The sequence below is a fragment of the Macrobrachium nipponense genome, chromosome 35 (assembly GCF_015104395.2).
Source record: "Macrobrachium nipponense isolate FS-2020 chromosome 35, ASM1510439v2, whole genome shotgun sequence".
Classification (NCBI taxonomy): Eukaryota; Metazoa; Arthropoda; class Malacostraca; order Decapoda; family Palaemonidae; genus Macrobrachium; species Macrobrachium nipponense.
In genome coordinates, this window is record NC_061096.1 from 41051666 (window position 1) to 41075147 (window position 23482).

Consider the following 23482-nt stretch of genomic DNA (forward strand, 5'->3'; position numbering starts at 1 on the left):
TGTTTGTACTGGCTCACATGTGCTGTATATCTGTTCATACGTGCATTACATACAGCCACCTCCTGTTTCTTTTATTCTGTGGATTTTTAGTAAGTACATATATGTGTGAAAATGAATGCTTATAGTACATTTTGATCTGATACACACACATATACATATGTATTTATATGTATATGAGGAGAGAGAGAGAGAGAGAGAGAGAGAGAGAGAGAGAGAGAGAGAGGCCTGCGAAGATATTGCAATTTTTTTTTTCAGTCTGGTGTGATATCTATTAGATTCACAAAGTAATTCCATATGTTTATGATACTTTTTTGAGTGACTATTGCGGATATTTTACAAAAGATCAAGGTGGAAATCAATTATTGTCCTACGATCATATATAGATTATATTTGCGTCTATCTGTTATTGTAAGTATTCTCTATCCTAGCTGTAATTACTGTTCAATAAAGCCGCAACTATGTAGTAACCATTTTTTTTCCTTACCAAAAAAGTTGTTTATAGTTATTTTTAAGCAATTTCTTATAGTTTTATATTTTATCCCTTCTGTAATTCTTAAATATTTTAGCTTTTCGTTTTTTTTTTAAATAACCCCCTTTTTTTATCTCCAGGAGTCTGATTTTTTCTGCTCAGACCGCTGTTATTAAATACTTTACTTCCTCTTTTTCAAGGGAACATTTCTTTTTTCACTTTGGTATAATTTCTCTACTTTTCCCCTCTTCTCTTTCCCGTCTTTTCCTGCGTCCTTGTGCTTCTCCTTTGCCCTCCCGTCCCCTTCCGTCAGTATTAGTTAAGATGTTTTGTTTGCACGAAATGTGGCTTTTAACCAAGGTGGTGGTGGTGGGGTCTCCCCCCCTAAACCCCCCCCCCCCCCCTCCACTCCTCTTCCAGGTCCACTCTTCCTTACACCATGCCCCTCCGCCCACCCCGTTGTCCATGGACCGTGTCCCTTTACCTATCCTGTCACTATCATTAGAGGAGGAGGAGGAGGAGGAGGAGGAGGAATAGAGATGGTGGGGCGTGGTGTTGAAGCTTCAGAGGCTTTGGGGAAGAGTTGAACCCAAGAGGGGAAACTTTTGACGTCTTCGTTTGTTTGATTGTTTGGTGAATGGAAAAGGAATTAAAAACTAATTATAATCATATCTCTCTCTCTCTCTCTCTCTCTCTCCTCTCTCTCTCTCTCTCTCTCTCTCTCTATGTCCTCCGTTGTCGTAAATCCTGTATATGATATGTCAATCTTTCATCAGTACCTGAATTATAGGGCATTGAGGCAAAGCCACGAAATTCGTTTACTTTCTTCTTATTGTTATCTCTTTCTTACCTTGTGTGTGTTTTTACAAACTGGAGTGGTGGTTTGGGGGATGTCTGGGACGTGTGGGTATGTTGGAATGGTGGGGGGGGGGGGGGGTGGGGGGGGGGGGGGGGGCGGTCGCTGTGGGAGGGGCCAGGGTTAGACAAAAGAAGTTATTTCATGCAAATCCTTATCTGTCTCCAATTTCCCTGTCGTTCCGGGTTGGAGATTCTTCAGGATTTAGTCTAAAGTAAATCCTTAAACAATTTTCTTGTCTGTAATTTGCTCTCTCACTCTTTTCTGTCCTTTTTTTTTTTATCCTTCCGCTTCTCCTCCAGTGTCATCTTTATTCAGAATGCAATTCTTTTGCTTTTATTTATTCTTTCACGTGACTGTTTTCCTGACTGAATGATCCATTGCTGGATTTGCCGTAAGTTTCGTCTCTTATTTTACCCGGATTATCTCTCATTATTTCTTGAAGGTTCTTGGAAAATAATTGTTTTGAAAGGATTATTTCTCTCCCCCATTTTTCTCTCTCCTTTTTTTCTCTCTGTCTTTGTTGATGGATGCTGCCTTGATAAAGCTGACGTAATTGATCATATTTATTTCATTGTATCTTGGCCGCTCTAGTTCCTTCGTTCCGAAATGCATCATCACTGTCGTATTTTCCCGTCCTTCTAGACTCTTTTGGGAAAATAATAGATACTTTTAAGCATTAAAGTAATAGAGATTGAAAGTTTTTTTTTTCCTGTCCGTTAATTTCATCGTGTTCAAATGAGAACCATAATCTTAGTAAGCTTGAATTTCAAATCAATGCCTCTGTGGGCGTGTTCCATATGTATAGGACTCATCTTCTGAATAATAATAATAATAATAATAATAATATGCTGGAAACAGACCTTATTTCAAACATGTTTATTGAAAATAATGGCAGAATTTACAGAATTGATTTTATACCAAAGTCTGTAATTCTGTAAATTCTGCCATTATTAAAATAATAATAATAATAATAATAATAATAATAATAATAATAATAATAATAAAAAATACAGAAACCCCCTTTTGCTTACTGGATTTATTTTCTTGATGAATTTTCTCATCTCGTTTTGTATTTCGTATCCGTTATGGGTATTTCAATTTTCTGTGTATTTCCATTTTTTTTTTCCATGTTATTTTGTCTTTCATATTGAATGTGTCTTGTACTCCAATATCTCATTGCCGAACTTCTGTAACTAACATGAAAGTAACATGAAAATTGTTGGTTATATATATTTCAAAGTCTGTAAAAAAGATGTAAGTGGTATTAGAAAAATTATTGTTTCATTTACACTCGAAACGTCTAAAAAGCCCCATTTTCAACCAAAAATCTCTCAATTTGTTTTTTGTTGTAAAAGTCTTATTCAGTTATTGACTCTCACGTACAACAATTGAGTTAATACATTTGTGGACATGTCACTTTTATGTTGATAGACGCTCGGATGTTCAGTATGAGTGAAGGGATCTCTCATTCCGGCTGTAAAACTGGAAGAATTTTAGTTGACATCCCTTTTTGGCTCCAGTTTCGTTGCTGTATAGCTCTCTCTCTCTCTCTCTCTCTCTCTCTCTCTCTCTCTCTCTCTCTCTCTCTCTCTCTGGCAGAGAGAGGGTATATGGATGGAGTCAATATTTAATGTTTAGGACTGAATTTGTAAAATAAGTTGATATCGATAAATTTTTTTTACAGCATATGAATATGTGAACTAAGAATGATAACCAGTAATGGTCTTTTTTGCTGTTAAGTTCTTTTGAAAATGGAATCTAGATTTTTCTGGGAATATTCTACTTCAGATATTTGGGATGAATTCAAGTGATGTTTGCAGAACTGATTATAGGACAACAATTATGCTTTAATTTTATATTCTCACTTTTAAATAGGAATCACATTTGCCCAGTCATAGCACATTATTATTATTATTATTATTATTATTATTATTATTATTATTATTATTATTATTATTATTATTATTATTATTATTAGTCTGTGAAAAATAATCTGTCATTGATTTAGAAGTTAGCTCTGTTGTTTCATTATTACCATTTAAGAAATTATATACACGTAATCGGTAAAGAGGTAAAAATCAAAATCAGGAAAAAGGCTTTTTCATAGGACGTTAGAAAACTCAGGTATACATCATTGACATCAGAAGAAGATGCCGGAAGAGTTTTGAGTAACAAATCTGGTTTTGACATCAAAAGGAATCTCGTTAGTCCACAAAGTACTAAACTTTGACAATGATGCTGTGAAATATTTTCCGTGGGAAGTTGACGAAGTAGGCACGAGCGTAATATTATGGCGTCGCTGGTCTTCTGTAAGTTGAAAATTATTATACAGGATATATTTTTAAGGAAAAATTCAAGATTCAAAGTTGTATGTGTCATATTTTCATGTGAAAATGTTTAAAGCCTTTAGATTAGTTAATCCTCATTTAAGACTTATACGTATTTGTGTTAAGGCTGAGGACATTAGACGTTATTATAACATAAACCCTTATTCAGTACTAAATCACGTTTCATTTTTAAATAAAAAGAAACTAATTGATTTTTTATTTTGTAATATTTTTCATTTGTGATATGTACGTGCGACGAAATAAACAAGTCACTTTCGTCGCTACATAGGCCAGACTTATTCGAAAATTGAAAATAAAAGAACTAACAAAATCGGAAGCTGAAAGAGTTCTATTTTGCGACTTCTTTGGAAATATGAGATGTCAAAACAGGTCACCTTTAATCTAGGCAATCAACCGATGGCGTAAGTCTGCATTATTAACCCAAGACATTTAAGAGTGTTTTGTTGCCGTTAAACCCTAAGCATGGCCGACATGAATGATCGAAATTAGCAACGAGTATTGCAGTTGTACTTACATAACTGAAGGTGCTGAGGCATGGTAAATAACATATTTATGATAATGACAATCACATTACACATCCTAATTGAAAGTATTCATGTGTAATGTTCTCATTTTGTAAAGGGAATATCCTGAAATATTTCTCTGTGAAAGGAAAAAAAATGTAGGGGGCAAGATGAACCCCATACAATTTCGAACGGCCCGGAAACGCGAGAATATTTAGCAAGCAACCATGAGATGGGAAACGGAGAGCTCTTGAGTAGGTGGTGGAAAGGGGCGGGGGAGAGGAGAGAGAGAAAGAGAGGAGGGAGAGGGCATAAGAAGAGATAGGTGGACGCTTTTAAAACGGGTTATATTTCACGGGATCAGCGTGAGGAGCAATAGCCATAATTCTGTACCAAAGTCAGAAAAGGTTTGGGAGAAGAAGAGGAAGAAGGCCATTCCTCCTTTCTCCACCCCCTTCCTCTTCCCCTCTCCTACTCCACCCCTTCCCCTTCTCCTACTCCACCGGCTTCCTCTTCCCCTTGTGCTTCTTCCCTCCCCTAAAAATGAGAGAGAGAGAGAGAGAGAGAGAGAGAGAGAGAGAGAGAGAGAGAGAGAGAGAAGAAATTTCGGAGGAGGAGGAGGATGAAAAGACCCCTTCTTTCTCCTCTCCCTTCCCTCCTCCCCTCTCTCTCCCCCCCATAAAAAAGAGAGAAAAGAAAAGAAAAGAAGAAGAAGAAAAAAAAAGAAATTTCGGACTTTACTCCAGTTGGAAAACTTTTTAAACTCCCGGCGCGCTTGCTAAGGTGAAGGCCAATTGTGGAGATGTCTCGTTATGTTCGACTCGTGACTTGCCAGACTCCACTCCAATCCCTTTTCCATCTCTCTCTCTCTCTCTCTCTCTCTCTCTCTCTCTCTCTCTCTCTCTCTCTCTCGGTAGATCGTTGTGCTTTTGTTTTGTGTGCTTGTATATATTTCGTGAGTATATTGTATACGAATGGAGTGGACAAGAAATCTATATGACATGGTCTTAGACTCTCTCTCTCTCTCTCTCTCTCTCTCTCTCTCTCTCTCTCTCTCTCTCTCTCAAGATAGTTGTGCTGTTCTTTATGTAAATATTGCTGGTGTTTATTGAGTACGAAGCGATTGGACAAGAAAACCATATGACATGGTCTTAGAATCTCTCTCTCTCTCTCTCTCTCTCTCTCTCTCTCTCTCTCTCTTGCCGCCTTTAATATTCTCGGCCCCCCTCTTAATTCAGAGGCATGTATGGCTGCTCGTTGTCTTTTATGACTGGGTTTTTGTGTCTTATCTGATGGAGAGTGTTCCAACTTAGATTGCTTGGACTTGCATTCGTTAACCCTAATTCACCTCTTATGGCCCGGCACACTGATTCTCCGGCGATTCGGGGAGCTGCTGCTGTCCTTCCTCGGGCTGTGTGTGTGTGTCTGTGTGTATATACCTTCGAGTACGCAGAGTTCGACATCGTCGATCGGTTTCTAAGTTTGTAACGTAATGCTGACGTTCTCTCGCTGGGCATGTGTGTCGTTGGTCTTGTTTTTCTGACGATTATCCATGAGTATTTATGTGATTTTTAGCCTCTTTATAAATTTTTCTCTCATTTACGTTTCTTGTTTATTTTTAATGTATGGTTTGTCTGGTAGGTTAATCGTTTTTAGGGAATAACGCAGTTGAAAACTCGAGGTATTCCTTTGCCAGTTTATCTATGGTGTGATTGATTTGGTTTATTGCATATTTATAAATTCGAGGGTTTTTGGCATCGCATTGATCAGAATATTTTTATACGTTTTAATGTTTAGTGGAACGCATGTGTAGGAATAATTTTGATGCAGATTGTAATGTACGATATCTGCTGTTTATGAAAAGAAAAAAAAAGTTAAAATAATGTGCATCCTGATGTAAGTAGGAATAATTTTAATACAGATTCTGTTGTGAATAATGAGAATGATACAGTATACGGTATCTCCTGTTTATGATTAAAATAATCATGTCTAACATTGTGCATTCAAGTTCAGTCTGATTAAATTCTGTAAGCACTTAATCCAGTCTTTTTTTTATTTGCAATAAAGAACGCTTCGAGATAAAAACTGCATTCAGAATCAAATACGTTGAGGACACGTTGGTCTTACAAGATGGTATTGACGTGTTTACGGAACACAAAGGGAACGTTGAAAATTGAAATTGCAGCTCATGCAGTGCACGTGACATTTCCCTTGAATAGAAAGTTTATCCAAAATAGGCCCAGAAGATTTTGACTTTAGCCGTGGCATTTTATTTTTTGAAGTGCTTTGTTTGGTAGATGGTGTTGTTATGTTAGTACCTTAGTTTTTATGCATGCGAAGTAATTGCTTGTTATTTCGGTTAGAATTTATTTTATTTTGCAAATAAATTGACGACTGATAAAATTATTGTTAGCATACTGAGTGATTACCAGTTTGAAGAAGGATAACAAACTAATGAAGTTTGTTGTCCTTCTTCAGACTGTTATGATGTATTCAGATTTAATGTCTTATATCTTTGTCTTCCCCACTATGAGGTATGAGAATTCCCCGAGACTAGAGGATTTAAATTGGAACCTAGGGGATTTAAACTGTCATGACTGTTCACTGCACTCGTAATCCTTTAGGAAAATTGTCGCTACATATTATCAACGTTGGAATGAGTTGATGAACATTCTCAAAGTGGTCAATATTTTTATTCATAATCGTTTTCGTAATATATTTTTTATCTTCACTTTCATGTTTGTATCTTCTTACTTGAATCATCTGGATGGTGCTCTGGATCATGTGTTTTGATATAATTTGTTTGAAATCATTGCTGGAAATGCATAATATTTCAAGTTTGTAGTAAATGAATGCGAATGCTTCCAAATATAACAGTAAATGTATTCGAAATCTTATTGAAAGTTGTTTAGACATTAACAAGGGTCACCTAAATTATCCGGCTTGTACTTATTGTAAAGAAGTTCCAAATGTGTGATCACTGAAACGGGTGATTACACAATTACTGATATTTGTCTTTTTTATGTGTATAAAGGATTTTGTAAGAACTGTTCCTTTATCATTCCTACGCATGTTACCCCAGGCAGTCGTAAATATCTGACTTGCAGAGTTTTGCTGTTTGATCCAAGATTCGTATTCTGAATATTTTCCAAATACATTAATTCCAAGGACGTGCTGTACAATGAAAAGGCCCTGCATTTCCTTCAAAAAGGGGATTCATGCCCGTTGCTTCACATTGCTTCACTTTCCCCCCGCCGAATGAGTCGTCGATGGCTACTGGCATTCTGGAGTAAGAGAGAGGGCGAGAGAGAAGGGGGGAGGGGGCGAGACCCGGAATGCCTAGGGTTAAAAGATGGACGATAAAACGCTGGCAAATCGAGACAAAAAAACGAGGCAGGGCTGAAATGGTGGCAGAAAGTGAAAGCTGCGAAAGTAGGATAGTCAGACAGACATCCGGCGAGATAGAGAGAGAGACATATCGCAATTTGCAGAACGTTTACCCTCTCTGTATGTAGATTAAATGAAGAGGGGAACGCTGTGCCTCTTTACCATATGGGGCGACCTTTTTTCCCTTCCTTTCACACTTTAGACGGAATGAAGGAAACATACGAGGCGTTGGTACGAGCAGAGATGTCAGTGTGTATGTGTGTGTGTGTTGTGTATTGTTTCGTTCATTTACTTACATTGTACAAGGATTTTTTTGAGGCTGATATGAGCTTTCGTACCTAACTACTGTAATCTAGCTCAAAGGATGGAACAGCGCAGAAATGAATGAAATATGTGAAATAAATACTAGGTAGAGGAGGCAAATAAAAAATAGTGAAATGAGGAAATAAACTAAATGGGGAGATAGTAGAACTAGATTGTAAACAAAGAGCTTTGTTTAATAGAGCTAAGATTTGCTTTCCAGTAAATGTTGTGGGTCATTTTGAAATATATGATTTCGTTGTCATCAAGGATATTGAATCAGGTGTTCTTTTATTTTAGAGTAAAGTTTAAATGTATGATAACAAGGTTAATGTCAATTGGTTGCCTGCGTCGGTGATCCTTCTATCATAGTAAGTTTATAGCAATGTTAGTGATACAGTACTCTTGTTTAAAAGGTTTGTTCTATCCATTTTTTTTTTACGAATGAACGAATGAAGAGTGTTTATTTGGGTGGAAAATGGGGTCATAAATTTTACTTTGACCTCTTTGAGTATCCTCATCATCATCATTAGCATCATCGCTAATAACCACTTATATTGTTTGCTATTTCTTGTTATTTCTATCTTCTATTATCCCCTCTTCTGTTCCTGTCTTACCTTGGATATCCTACTCAGTTTCCTCAACAGATTCCACTCTTCTGAATTATAAGCGATTGTTAAAAATCGATTCCTCTGTATCCTGTGTTAAACTATACTTGTTTTTCCTTCATCTGTTAAGTGATTTATACCTATAATGTGTGCGGTTTTCGAGGCTTGATTGTAATTATGTAATAAATTTTAGATACCTGGTAGTAGTTTTAATATACTTTCAAAATTATCTGTTGATTGTCAGGTATCGAATGCCTGTTTGTTAATTTAGAATCAGTCACTTGAAGACCGATTATTGGAAATGGGTTATCGGAAGTTGTTTTTTTAAATTTATGGTGTAATGGAGTGGTGGAATTATCATTTAGCAGTTGTACCTTAAGTCTATACTTTTAGATGCAAGTTAATGTGTGTGAGAGAGAGAGAGAGAGAGAGAGAGAGAGAGAGAGAGAGAGAGAGAGAGAGAGAGAATTATATTTCATTCTATATCTAGTTCCAGAATGCAATTATTTTATTTTATATTATTTTTTTGTTATAGACATTGCGCATTTTATTCTACATCCTCTAAGTCAAGGTTCTTTTCATATAAACACTTGATTTTAGTTAGGTTATGTTTCACTAAATATTATATATATATATATATATATATATATATACCCTGTGAAAGAGAGAGAGAGAGAGAGAGAGAGAGTTATATTTCATTCTTAAATCTAGTTTCAGAGTCCAATTATTTCAATGTAATCCCTCAGATATCGGCAACGGTAACTGTCGCGAGGAAATTGGGGGCGATTTCCGAAGTTCACATTGAGAGAGGAATATCACCTACAATATACATAGCTAATATATCTTAATCCATTATGTGTATTGAGTTCGACGGGAAAGTCCCGGAGATACAGTAGAGTATTAAATGTTCTCAGGTTTAGGAGGATGACATTTATCTCAGTGTTACAAGTAGTACTGTGATCTGGTGATGGGATTTGTAGATTATTAAGAAAATATTTAAAAATGTCTACACGCTTGTGACGCCCTTCTAGATCATTGTTTACCCTTATCGATCTGCTTTCAAGTTTGATACGAAGATCTCTTCTTCTTCTTCTTCTTCTTCTTCTTCTTCTTCTTCTTCTTCTTCTTCTTCTTCTCTTTGCCAGTTGGGTACATCTGCATGCGACTTCTCCCGGTGTAATTCTCCTTCTAGTCGTTTTATTTAGTATTTGTGCTTGTTTGACATTTCCTCAAGCAAAGTCCATGCATGCATGCACGTAAGCACTCCTGTGTGCGTGCGTGTGCTTGCTTATTTTTCTCTACGATAGTCAGGTGGTCTTCGAAGGATTTTTATTCATTATATCAATGTGTTCTATTTCTCTCTCCCTCTCTCGAAGACGCAGGTGGGACTTTGTATGTGTGTGTGTATGTGTGTATTTCATATTGTATACACCCCAGGGTACGCATTCGACGTTTACGATTCTTTTAGAAATAAAAGGACGACAATCACAAAATAAAGGGGAGAGAGAGAGAGAGAGAGAGAGAGAGAGAGAGAGAGAGAGAGAGAGAGAGAGTGTTTCATTTCCCTGGATGGCCAGCGGTTGGTTGTTCTCAGCTGTCAGCTCATTAAAGTGATTTGAGGTTAGGATTCCAGACTCCCACTGAGATAAGACGTTCATGATTAAGACTCCAGGTCTCTCTCTCTCTCTCTCTCTCTCCTCTCTCTCTCTCTCTCTCTCTCTCTCTCCTTTTCTTTTTGGACCTGTGCTAATGCGGACCTGTTTGTAGGTTATGTCATGTGTAGATGTCCCCTCCTTTTATGCAATGTATGTGCTTATGTGTTTAGATTTGCTCTGTTATATAAGTGTTATGCGTGTATGCATTTATTACCGATTCTTATTTAACTCTGATAAAGAAGGACTTTGGAGTAACTTTTCTGGAAGTAGATTTAGGTTCTAATAATTCTATATTGCCTTTTAGTAAAGGAGTTTATTGTGGCCATCATTTGATAAATTGACGATTTCTAATATATAACGTACCTTAGATTTTAAGATCTAAGTTCTGCATACTGTGATTGCATTTACAGAGTTTTTCTAAATATTCATCACTTACATTGTGTTTTGCTTGGCACATTGTAGATGATACTCAAGGTTCTTTGCGGTATCCTTGTAAGTCCTGCTGTATTACTTTCTTCTTTGGCTATTCATTCATTCCTTCCGTTCCTTTCAGTAACTTCACATTCTAGAAAAAGTGCCTTTTAAACCGATGCGTATATCGTCCTTGTTTATTATTTGTACTTAAGGTTGCAACTTCTTGTCTGCCTGTTCATAAATCTCATCACAGCTTCCTCTCTGTCGAGAGGAACGCACGACGGAGAGACAGGAGAGACGACAGACAGACAGTCTCTCATTTTGTTAGGGTATACACGAAGTGGAGTGGAAATTCGTTCGCTGGGACGGCAATTCCGCTGGAGAGCAAATACACCGGTGTTTGTTGGGTGTTATTTACTACACCGCGTCTAAAAGTTCCTCATTCAAAAATAAGAAGAAGAGTATAGAGAGAGAGAGAGAGAGAGAGAGAGAGCTAGTTTTCATATGCATTTTTCTGATAATTTTCTTAAAAATTGTCTGCCTTCCTATAGAGTTTTTCAGGCCTAAAAAGATCAGCTGAAGAGAGGGAGAGAGAGAGAGAGAGAGATAGAGAGAGGAGAGATGGAGAGAGAGAGAGAGAGAGAGAGAGAGAGAGAGCTAGTTTTCATATGCATTTTTCTGATAATTTTCTTAAAAATTTTCTGCCTTCCTTAGAGTCAGAGAGAGAGAGAGAGAGAGAGAGAGAGAGTTTACAAGTAAATTTTTCTGATAATTTTTTTAGTTATTCTGCCTTCCTTAGAGTCAGCTAAGAGAGAGAGAGAGAGAGAGAGAGAGACCTATAAAGACAGATGAAAAACGGGAAATTGCGTTGAAGTTGCGTCCATCCCGTTATTAAATTTCTCACCCCCCCCCCCCCCCTCATGTGCCGTGGGTGGCAACTGTATTTTTGCACTTGTGTTGCAAACTTCATAACTTCCGCTCGGGGTGTCGTGGGGCGCTTATATGCGTTTAATTTACTCTTAGATGATGTATTTATCTTCTCGGGCTTCCGTTAGATAGCTCGCTTTTCTAGCTATTGCTTGTGGAGAGAAGGAAAGTAGTTGCACATTTCTCTTCAGTTACTGCTTCTAATTGTATTTCTGTTGCAGGTATCTCTTGCGATTGCATTCGAGATTACACCCATCACTTGCAATTAAGAGCCAGGTTATATTTATCATTTCTATTTATTGCTTAGAATTGCACCTCGGCCCCGCTCATTACTTCGGAAATCCCATGATATTTCTACAGATTTTAAACCTACGGTTATCATTATGCTCTCAGAGTAACCTATGGTTTTCCTTGAATTTGGATCGATTAATTGAAAGATTTACTGGAGGTTGTATTGTAATGCTTCAAACTTCTTTTAACTTTTCCGTAAGCTTATTCTTTTAACTTTTCCGTAAGCTTATTCTTTTAACTTTTCCGTAAGCTTATTCTTTTAACTTTTCCGTAAGCTTATTCTTTCGCTATCGTATTGTTTACACACACGCGCGCGCGTTGTTGTTTCAAGTTGATTTAAAGAAAATGGTCTCGGTATTTCGAACTCATGGTGGGGATTGGTACCTTGAACTGAATGCTGAAATTATGGGGTTTGCTTTATGCCTCAGAATATAATTTAATATGTTCGATTTACTTTTGAATGATACTGTTACCCTATGAAGCTGCGTTTCTAGGCATTATAATTTTATCGATCTCTAAATCTCTTGACATGTTGGTCACTAAGGCATGTTAAAAGTAAGCTATACTTCTGTGATGCTCTTTTAAAGTGTTTGGTTGTATGTGAAAAGGTGAAAGATACTGTCTTAGAAAAACTGAATTTTTAACTGTGTATTTTTTGGGATCTGGAAGTAGTCACTATCAGATTCGCATTAATATAATCTTTAAATTATAAGTATTCATATATTTTTAAGTACACTTCTGTATATGCACTCACGTATATGCACACGCCTGCTGTCAAATGCATGCCTTGGTAATTGCTTTTGAATTGATATGTCTAAATAGGGGCGCAAATCAGTTTCCAATTAAAACCTGCTGACTGGTTCCTATATATTGTGAGCCTTTTAAGCATTTATTTTTTAACCTAATTAGCCTGGCCATGAAATTTTCGACTAAATTGCTGCGACTATTTTTTCGGTTATATTATTCGCATTTTGCATGTGTATATGTATAAATTTATACACATATATGTATGTGTATTACTATATATATATATCTATATATATATATATATATAATATATATATATATCTTATATTATTATTATTATATATATATAATGTCAGTGTATTTTGTTGTGCTTATTTGAAATCTCTCAATAGATATATTGCCCGAAAAACATATTCATTTGAATTGTTTGTTTTAAAATATTCTGAACCGATTTGGCTGCATTCCGAATCAGCAGAGTATGTTGGAATTAGCTAAGAATTGAGTTGTTCCTTCAAGATATTCTCCTTTTCTTGAGACGTGTCATTTATGACGAACGTCATTCCTGAATGATGTAAAAAATGCATCCAGCGCAGAGTAGCGCTCGCTCTGTCGCTAACCACCCTCCCTCCGTCCCCCACCTTCCCTCCTGCTTGCTTGCTCATTGGCGCTCGCTGTCAAAATATGATTAATGGACAAATTAAGAGAACAGGCGCGAGGTGATCATTAAGAAAAAAACGGCGTTGTTTTCGTAGCCATAAATGACACAGATGGAGTGCGCGTCGCAGATTTACGATGCGATACGTTTCCAAATGATGTTTGCCGACGATCCCGATACGCGCCGTAATATCGTCGAATTCGTAGGACGCCCTACGGCTTGTGTCAACACCGGCCGTTACATTGGGACGTCACCGAAATCATCATAACGATACGGAAAATATATATATAATTTTGTTTCAGTTGGCGTGTCTAAATATGAGTTTAATAGTTGTGTAAGAGTAATTTCGTTGATCATGTCATTGGTGTGGGCTGTAAATAAAAATGCTTTGATTTCTGATATTCCTAATAATTCTTTTGCAAGCCTCCCATTATGAAAGATATAATGCTAAAGGATGTTGACATTGATGTTGGAATGTTGATCGACTCCAATCTTATGCATTTCCTGCTCTCTCTCTCTCTCTCTCTCTCTCTCTCTCTCTCTCTCTCTCTCTCTCTCTCTCTCTTCTTCTTCTTCTTCTTCTTCTTAGTCACGAGTTCTCCTTGTCGTAGGCACTTTGAAGGAAGTCAATTTCGGTGATGTTGGACGGGCTGCTCAGAAACAGGAAAGTAATCACATGGGAAGAAAAGGTACCACTGTTAACCCTCCCCTCGCCCCCACTCTTCCCTCCCCCCCTTCACCTCCATCTTGAACGGGATAAATTCTCAAGTTTCAAATATTTTCTGAATTTTACGTTAAATGGGGTTTCAGTGACTTGGTTTTTCACTGGAGGTTAGATGAGTGGTGTACGAATTTTTTTGGTTGATATAGAAGAGTAATTAGTGGGCGACTGTTTAAAAGGTGACATTCGAGATGTCTGTCTTTACTAGATCCATGTTTACTTCTTATCATCTGGATTACCTCGTGATAGACAGCTTGTGAGACTGGCTGGGTTTTTACAAGTTTTTTTTACTCCTTCCTTTGAGGTTGTTCGTGTTTTTTTTTCTTGTTTTCCAGCCATTCATAATCTACGCTAATCGCTACGAACGTTTTTTTTTTTATCTCATTTGTGAAAACTTATTTCCTCTCATCTTTAGAAGCGAACAGTTATTTGAATTGAAACACTTAATAGGTGTACATCTTTTCAACCACATAGCTATATTATCGATGTAATAACACGAATATGTCTGACACAAGATTAATTTATAACCAAAGATGATTAAATGAGTATGCTCGGTTAACTACATGTATATATACATATACATATATATATATGTATTATATATTATGTATAATATATGTATAATATATATATATATATATACACATACACACACGTATATATATACCTATAATAAATATGTGTTTGTATGTATGTATGTATGTATGTTCACTGCGACTTTCTTTTTTTTCACCAATTTTTGTATATGTTATTGATTTTCTTATATTATTTATTTACCTCTCTAAATGTGAAATACCATTTTGTTTTTAACCCTGAGAAATTTAACTTATTTTTCCTGTCATTTATGACAACGTTATTTTGCTAGATAGTTATCCCGTTAATCAGTCAGCCATGAAATTGGAATGGTTTTCCAAAAGTTTGCGATTACAACATTTTTATTCTTTTATTTTTACGTTGTTTTTAAGCATACACATTGACCATAACGTATTTTGACCGACGTAATTTGCCGCTTAAAAAAAAAAAAACATTTGAATTTATGGACTTCAGATACGACCTTGAGTTGTATAGGGAACAGGTTATATTTTTCTGTCTGGGAATTTTTTTCAAGGTCACCGTCGTCATTATCTTGCGAGTTATGTAATGTAACCTTTGTGCAATATACTGATTCGTAATGAACCGTGCTGCTGCCTTGTGTTTGACATATTTTGTTAATTTTTGAAAATAGTTTCAATAGGCGTTTCCTAATTATTATGACGTGGTTTGTTGTTTCCATTACAAATGTAAAGTAATTTTGTTATGACAATTTTACTTTTATTTTTCTTAAAACCCTCCTCATATTTGTTTTGGATTTGACGTATAATAATTCATTAACTCTTCAACTGTAGTATTCCCTTTCCAATTTTGAAAACGATTTTTGTTGTATGAAGGATCCGAGTTATTTGTTAGACTTCTATAAATATTGGTTTGGCGAATATATATATATATATATATATATATATATATATATATATATATATATATATATATATATATATATAGCTATTCACGTGTATTCACGTGTATGCGCATATACGTACATTTGCCCATAAACGACGAAGACACAGCCTCAGGTAAATCAATCCCTTGTTATGAACTTCGGCATTAAGGCTTGATGTGTTGTTATTACAAGGGTACCCTGTAATTGAGAAAAATGCCATTTGGCTTTAAGGCAGCATGCCTGGTATTAGTGTAATCACAGAGGGGGAGGTATGTTCTATGTGCGACTTGTGTTTATGACATGTCCGACTGTCTTGACGTACGATTTTTCGGTTACTTTGGTACGTCCTGGGGGGAGTATTCAGTGTTTGTGTCCTTTTAGAATGCGGCGGCAAATGTTTGATCGGAAATGACTGTGTACTTGCTTGAGGTCCTTAGTGTATGCAGTGTTCAAAGTTTTTGTGTGCTTGTGGTTATGTGTGTTTTTTTTTCTTGGGGGGTGGAAGCGGGTGAGGGGGGGAGGCACTTGTAGACCTGAGTATGTCCATGGGAGGACTATTTAGTTGTCTTGTTTGAATGCGGCAAAATTTGATCGTAAATTTGTCCACCTGATTGGAATTCTTACTATTTGCAAAGTTCAAAGTGTGATGTTTTTTGTTTTGTTTTGTTTTCTTTTCTTTTATCTTGTCTTTGAACTAGTGTCATTCAAAGCAGGAATGTCGTCTGGGTTCGTCAGAGATATTTATATAAATCTGTCTGGGTTCCTGAGCGAAATCTACATAAATCTGTCTGGATTTCCTCAAAGAAATTTGTATAAAGTAAGCCGTAGAATTTGAAGCCTTTGTCAAACCCAAGGCTGTGGACGAAGTGATTTTTTGTTGTTGACAAAAACGTTTTATTCTTGTGGCTTCTGAAGTTAGTTTTTTTTAATGCGTCCTCGATGGTGATAGACAGCACCAAGCTTCCCATTTGAAATTGATTTTGATAGCATAAGTGTTTTAAAACAGTGTCCAGATATTAGATGTTTGGTGCTATCTGTCTTTCACACTGTCTCAGGTTGCCTGCGGACTTAGGAGGCATAAATGAATGCCGATTTATTTCTTTGGGATATTTATACACCAAAATTCTTCCTTATGGTTAATTAATTATGGTCCAGTTAGTCTTTTGGTAGAATGTATCGAAACTTGGACTTTTTCAAACTATTTATGTACCCTAAAAGGGTAAATGTATTGTCACTAACCCAGTATTTACTCTATTATAGGGTACCATATATATGTCAGTTAATAGCCGACAGATGGTTTAGTATTGCGACAATTTCGGTAATGAATTTAACAGACTCTGAAAAAGCCAAACGAAGCCTCTTTTGCATATAGAACCCAGTACATTTTTAGAGTGAATCATCTACCTGTTTGGCCTCAATATACTCAGTCAGGGTACAGAACACGAACCCTAGATTTGCACCACCTCCGCACCCGTTCTCTTTCCCAAACTTGCAAGGACGATAAATGATTTGTCTGCTTTTGTAGGCTAGTTTTCTTGATGTTGATCTGGAGTTTCCTTTTGATAATCTGAGGTAGGTTTTTTTTAGTTATCTTTTCCAGCAGAGAAATCAAGATTCGTTGTTATTTTCTGTAAACGTTATCTGGTATTTAAGTACAGAGACATTTATTATTTTCAGTTACTAAGGTTGCACTATTACACTTCCTTTCAAATGATATATGTGATATCAGACTTTCGCAATATCTCGCATTTAGAAAAGTACATATAAATGCTGTTACTTGTAGTTTATTATTTCTATATTCTATCACTTGCGCAATAGATTGTCATAAGCCGTCAGGTGTTAGAACAATCTCGTGCATGCGTAAGAAATCTCCAACGATTGTTACATGATGTGGTATTGTTATTTAATATATAAGGCCTTTATTTATCGTAGCGTGAGGGACCGTGTTAATCTTAATTTAATGGATGCTTTTTATCAATAGGGGATCCTTCCACGGACACCTTCCTAAGATACAGATGATTGGTGCTTTTTGTTATGATTCCTACGCCGTTGGTGCTTATTGTGGTCTTTTTGATTGCTTTTAATTGTGCGTTATGTTTTTGTAATTAGTTTTATCCTAATTCGGTAGGGTATGCCTACCGAATTAGGAAGGTGGTGTTGTAATAACTTTTCTGTGGGTGTTTTGCTTAATATTAAATATTTTTATTGTTGTAATTTTTGTAATTAGTGCGTTGTTCAGAACTCGTCATGTTGCTAGGTATTAGTTTGCAGTTTTGCAGCGCAGTGATAAAGCGACGTAAATGATTTACACATACAAACACACTGCACACACGAACACACACACACACATATATATAATATATATATATATATATATATATATATATATAATATATATATATATATAATGTGCGTGTGCTTTGAATACACAAACACACACAAACGCACACATATACTACATATATATATATATATATATATATATATATATATACACACATATATACTACATACATATATATATACATACATATACATACATAAAGTATATACACACACTCACTAAACCACGTGTGTTTAAACGAGGCTGAGGGAGAAATCAATCCTCTCTCGCCTAACTGACAGTTTGTCTGAATGATAAGAGAACAAGTGAATGAGAAATAGGGGCCAGTTGATGAGAGCCAATCCATATCCCCGAGAAGGGTTGATTACCATGAAACCATTTGTGTCGAAGGAACACAGTAGATTTCCCGTTGATGATATGGCACGGCCTTTCCACGCTGGTCTTCATGTTTCTTTAAAAGATAGAGGAAAAAAAGTGATAGGGAACGGGGGACCGGGTCTGGTTTTTGACGTGAATGGAGCCAATGAAATTTCAATCAATTAAGAGCGCGATGAGGGGGAATTGTTGTGGTGGTCATTGTCCATTTTTCCTGTTTCTTTTCTTTATTTCTCTTGTGGGAATTCCCTTTATTTAAGGTTCATCATTTGTTAAACCAAAAAATTTTCGTATTTCTTTTATGTTACTATTAACACGTTTCACTTCCAGTCTTGTATTGCTGTGTATTATGTATATTAGTAAGTTAATCATGTTTCACTTCCAGTCCTTGTATTGCTATGTATTATGTATGTTAGTGAGTTAATAATCCACAAAGTAATCACTCAACAAAGAGATATAAATTTTTTAGGCTAAATATGCAATTGTTTTATCAAGATCATTTATCCATTATCCAATATACTGCGTTCAGTGCAACGAAATAGTAGAGCAATATTCAGTTGGTTTGTATAATGACCATATTGTATGGTAAACATAATGTTTTTCTGCACCTTTATTTTATATCTTGAAAACTTTTAGACCTATTTACGGATGCTTTACTCACTATATGACTGTTTTGCGTTGCGTTTAGTTATTAATTAAAATGAATATATATATATATATATATATATATATATATATATAAGTGTGTGTGTGTGTGTGTATGTGTGTGTGTCTGTGTGTGTGTGTCTGTGTTTGTATGTGTGTGTCTGTGTGTGGGTGTGTGCGCGCGCATGCGTCATATGTCAACGTGATAGTAGATTAAAAATTCAGTTAATCTTAATTTATAGTATTGCTTAACTTTGATTTTTTAAATAAATAGGTTTATGTTAGTAATTTTTTTTATTGGTCGAAGGATTTTATGCCTGTGTCCACAACTTCATAGGAGCGCTCAGTTACCTTCACGAACGTGCGTCCCTAATTAAATATATATTTTTCCTTATGGCCTTTGCAAAATTGCCTTCTGTTACATAAAACAACGAGAATGATAATCAGATAAAAAAAAATATACCATGGTTTGCTCTTCTGCCTGGGCCTCCCCCCTCTCCCCTCCTACACGAGAATCAGGTAGGAGATCCTTCTTAATTAAGAACGAACCAAATATTTGCTTTTGGTCTGAGAGAGAAGACAACAGATTCATTGACCCATGTTGATATTACGAGGCCGTAATCCCACGTCAACAGTAACACAGAAGCGGATTTAATGCGGAATCGATACGCTTAATTGAACGCTGATCCCGTTAATCCGGCGACGATTCTTACGAAATAAATTTGTCTGCGATTGTTTACATTGCTGTGGTGGAGGGAAGGGGGTAAGGAGGATGTAGGAACGGGCACGGAGGGGGTAGAAAGGGTAGGGGATGTAGGGAGGGGAGAGGAAAGGGTAGGGGATGTAGAGAGGGGAGAGGAAAGGGTAGGGGATATAGGGAGGGGTAAGGAAAGGGTAGGAGGATGTTTGGAGGGGAGGATGTAGGGAGGGAGGAGGAAAGGGTAGGGAGGGGGAGGAAAATGTAGTTAGGATGAAGGGAAGGGGGAAAGGGTAGGGAGGGGAAGGAATGGGTGGGTAGGGAGGGGGAGGGAGGAAATGGTATAGTGGGGCCCACCACACCACCACCCTCGGACCTCCATGAAGAAGTCAAGACTCATTCCGCGTTTGCTCGCTCTGTTATCACTTGGTCTCAGCGGATTATTTGTCAGCGAATGTCCGCTCGAGATCCGGGTTAAAATCGGCGATTATGTGGTCGGTCTTTGAGCTGCTACGTTAATGTATTCGTCTGGCTTGACATTTGATTGTCATCTGGCCCGGAGTGTAAATATGGCTGGCGTCTCCTAATGGGACGTTAGTTTCAATCAGATACGACGTATAATTTCAGGTTGCGTTCAGGGGCCAGCAAGGGTTAATGCTTCCAGACTGAAAACGGCATGGGGTCGTAAATAATTTTTTTTTTTTTTTTTTTTTTTTTTTTGGGGGGGGGGGGGTGGGGGGGGGGGGGGGGTTGGGGGGGGGCTCTAAGTCTTTTGCTGAAGGAATCACGGGTGTTTTATACAATCACTCACTCTTATGTTTCAGTGTAGCGGATTTTTGCTTTATTTGTAAACGGAAAATTTAGGCAAATTGCAAGACCCTTTGAAATTAGCAACATTATTTAATCGATTATAGATCTACAAGATTATAAGAATGATATAGATCACTTAGGGCTGATCGAGTTAGTATATTATAGACAGACAGTATTAAAAGAATATATAGATCACTTAAGGTTAATCTATTAGAGTATAATATAGCATACAGGACTAAATGAATATATAGATCACTTATGTCAGATCTATTTAGTATATTATAAACATACAATACCACTAGAATATATAGAGCACTCAAGCCTGGTCTGTTTAGTATAATGTAGACATGAAAGACTATAAGAATATATAGGTAACTTAGGATTAATATATTAAGGCATAAAAGACTGTAAGATTATATAGATTGGTTTAGTATAGTGTAGACATACCATAGAATAATTATGCATTATCATCTACGGCTAATATTTTAGTATATTATAGACATTCAAGACTATACGAATGCGTAGATCACTTAGGCCTTGATCTGCAAGGTTCTACGTTCCCCGTTCAACGTTCCACGTTCCACGTTCCAGCTCCACGTTCCCGCTGCGGGAGTATTTTTTGTCGAAAAGACCATCTCTCAAGCAAACTGGCTCTCGGAGTCCCATAACCGTCCATTTCCCTTTCAAGTGGGGAATGTTGTACATTTTTCGGAAAACAAAAGCCTCCCGAAGGGCGCACCGTCCCCCTCGCGAGTCGCGCATTATTTTGGCTTAATTACGTGTAGGGCAGAGACCAAGCGGGAGTCAAAAAGAGCGTTGACTTGTCTCTTTGGGGCCTCCATTGTCTTAGACGTAATGTATTATCTCTCGAAGAGCGGGATCCTTTAATAAAGCCCTCGGGGGCATATAAGTAAGTTTACAACACACAGACGATTTTTCGGAGCCCCCCCCCCCCCCCGTCCCCTGGAATGGGAGAAGGGGTGGGGGAAGGAGACAGGACAGTCAGTCACCATATTAATCAAATTTGTAATTAATTCTTCCAGCCCATAAAATTTTTTTAAAAAACATTCTTTTGTCGCTTCTAGAGAAGGAGGATACGGGGCATTAATTACATTAACAGAGAGAGAGAGAGAGAGAGAGAGAGAGAGAGAGAGAGAGAGCTCGGCCGGAACCAGCTCAGTCCACTAGACGATGCGAGTCCGTTGCTCTTATTATGATTATTATTATTATTGTTGTTTTGTTTGTTGTTGTGGATATTGTTGTTTCGCCGAGGCGTCCCGTGTGTCGGTCGTCGTATTGTTCGGGATGTTCTCTTGGCGCTGTTTCGTGATTCTGGTCTGACGGAGCGAGACAACAGGCATTAGGGGGGAAGGTAGGGGAATAGGGAAGGGGGTGCTGAATAGCCAGGGGAACAGGAGAGAGAGAGAGAGAAAGGGGTTGGGGCCGGAGACCCCCCTTGTCACTCTTTCGGGGCCTATTGTCTCACCTACTATGTTAGTCTCATCACTCATATTTAGTAGTCGTGCAAGGCCCCCGTCACGAAGAACGATAGGGGTGTGGTGTGTGTGTGTGTGGGGGGGGGGGGGGGGAAGAGCCCCCTTTGGCAGGGGTGTAAAGGTTTATTTTTTATGGTTTTAGGCTTCAGCTTTGTTCTGGTCTCTCCTGCTCCTGAATAATGATACTGATAGTAGTGACGATAATGAAATTCATTATTTTTGTTTCGAGAGCAAGCACCTTCCGGGACTTTTGATATGAAATTTGTATAGTAAACAATGTGATGCCTTTATGGAAATTAGTAAAATAAGTGAAGTACTAAGTCAAGGGCAAAGCAATATCTAAAATAACGATCTTAGGCGTTATTATGAGACATTTCTATAAGTTTATCGAGTAGGTATTACCCCCTAACTACATTGTTCCTTCAGTGATATTGCTTATTCCGGTAGGTCCACAGATATTCCGTTGTAATTGAAAAAAAAAGCAGTTAAACCAGAACCTAGGCCTCATACGTCTCTCTTGAATGGTACAGATGATAATTCTGTGTACTATATTAGCACTTTTAGATCTAATTAAGTAACATACACCGAGAGGTGGCATTTGTTTTACCCAAGAGCATAAGAAAAACAAGTAAAAACTGCTCCGAAGAAATTTCCTGTATAGCGTATAATTCTGTGTGAAACTCTCAGCCACGCCCGGTGGTGGCCTGTATTGTTGGCACCAACAGCGGTGCCAGACGCATGATCATGGGTAACTTTAAACCTTAAATAACATAAAAACCACTGAGGCTAGAGGGCTGCAATTTGGCATGTTTGATGATTGGAGGATAGATGATTAACATACCAATTTGTAGTCCTCACGCCTCAGTAGATTTTAAGATCTGAAGGCAGACAGAAAAAGTGCAAACAGACAGAAAAAGCCGGCACAATAGTTTTCTTTTACAGAAAAAAAAATGCTATATCTTTTCAAGAGTGTCAGTAATAAATTGAGGAAACCTTATATTATTATTGTGTTCTTAATTAAGAAATTTCTTTCTCACCGCTTCTGTGTTAAATGTACGGGATAATATTGGATATTTGTATTAGCATGCGCATGTGAACGCGAGTTTGAACGACCGTAAAGTGATATTGTGATATGCAGTCATGTGTACTTGATTGTACTTGAATTGTAGCAGAATTTTAAACGTGATATTTAGAAGGTACAATAAGTATATACGATGTGATTTCAGATTTTGGGGGAGATTGTTGCAAGTGATTTTTGTTTTTGATGATTTCATACATTCAGATTCGATGCATTTTGCGGTAACTTAACAGATATGTTTAAACGTTGAACTGCTGTAATTTAGTTTCTTATGCAACTCTGATTCTCTGACGGAGGTACCCTATGTATGATAATTTAAAGAAACCAGAGATATGTGTGTTCTACGTTATTATTTGCGAATATTTTAATTTTCACCCACGGGTGATTTTCATAGGAATTCATTTGTAAAGTGATTTGGCAAAAGACACATTTCGTTTAATTTGCTGTTCTTTCCCTTTTTTTCCAGGAATTTCCAGTTTTAAAAACTGTTCTCACTTTTCCACTTTTATTTCCATTATCTCCTCTTGTAAACACATTAGTTTTGTACATATAGCTGTGATTGCCTATTACAATTTGACTATTATCTCCTTGACAGAATTTTGGTTTCTAAAGGTAACGGAAACTGTGTTTGTTCATTAATCTTATCTTATTCGACGTTTTAATGTATTGAGCAAGA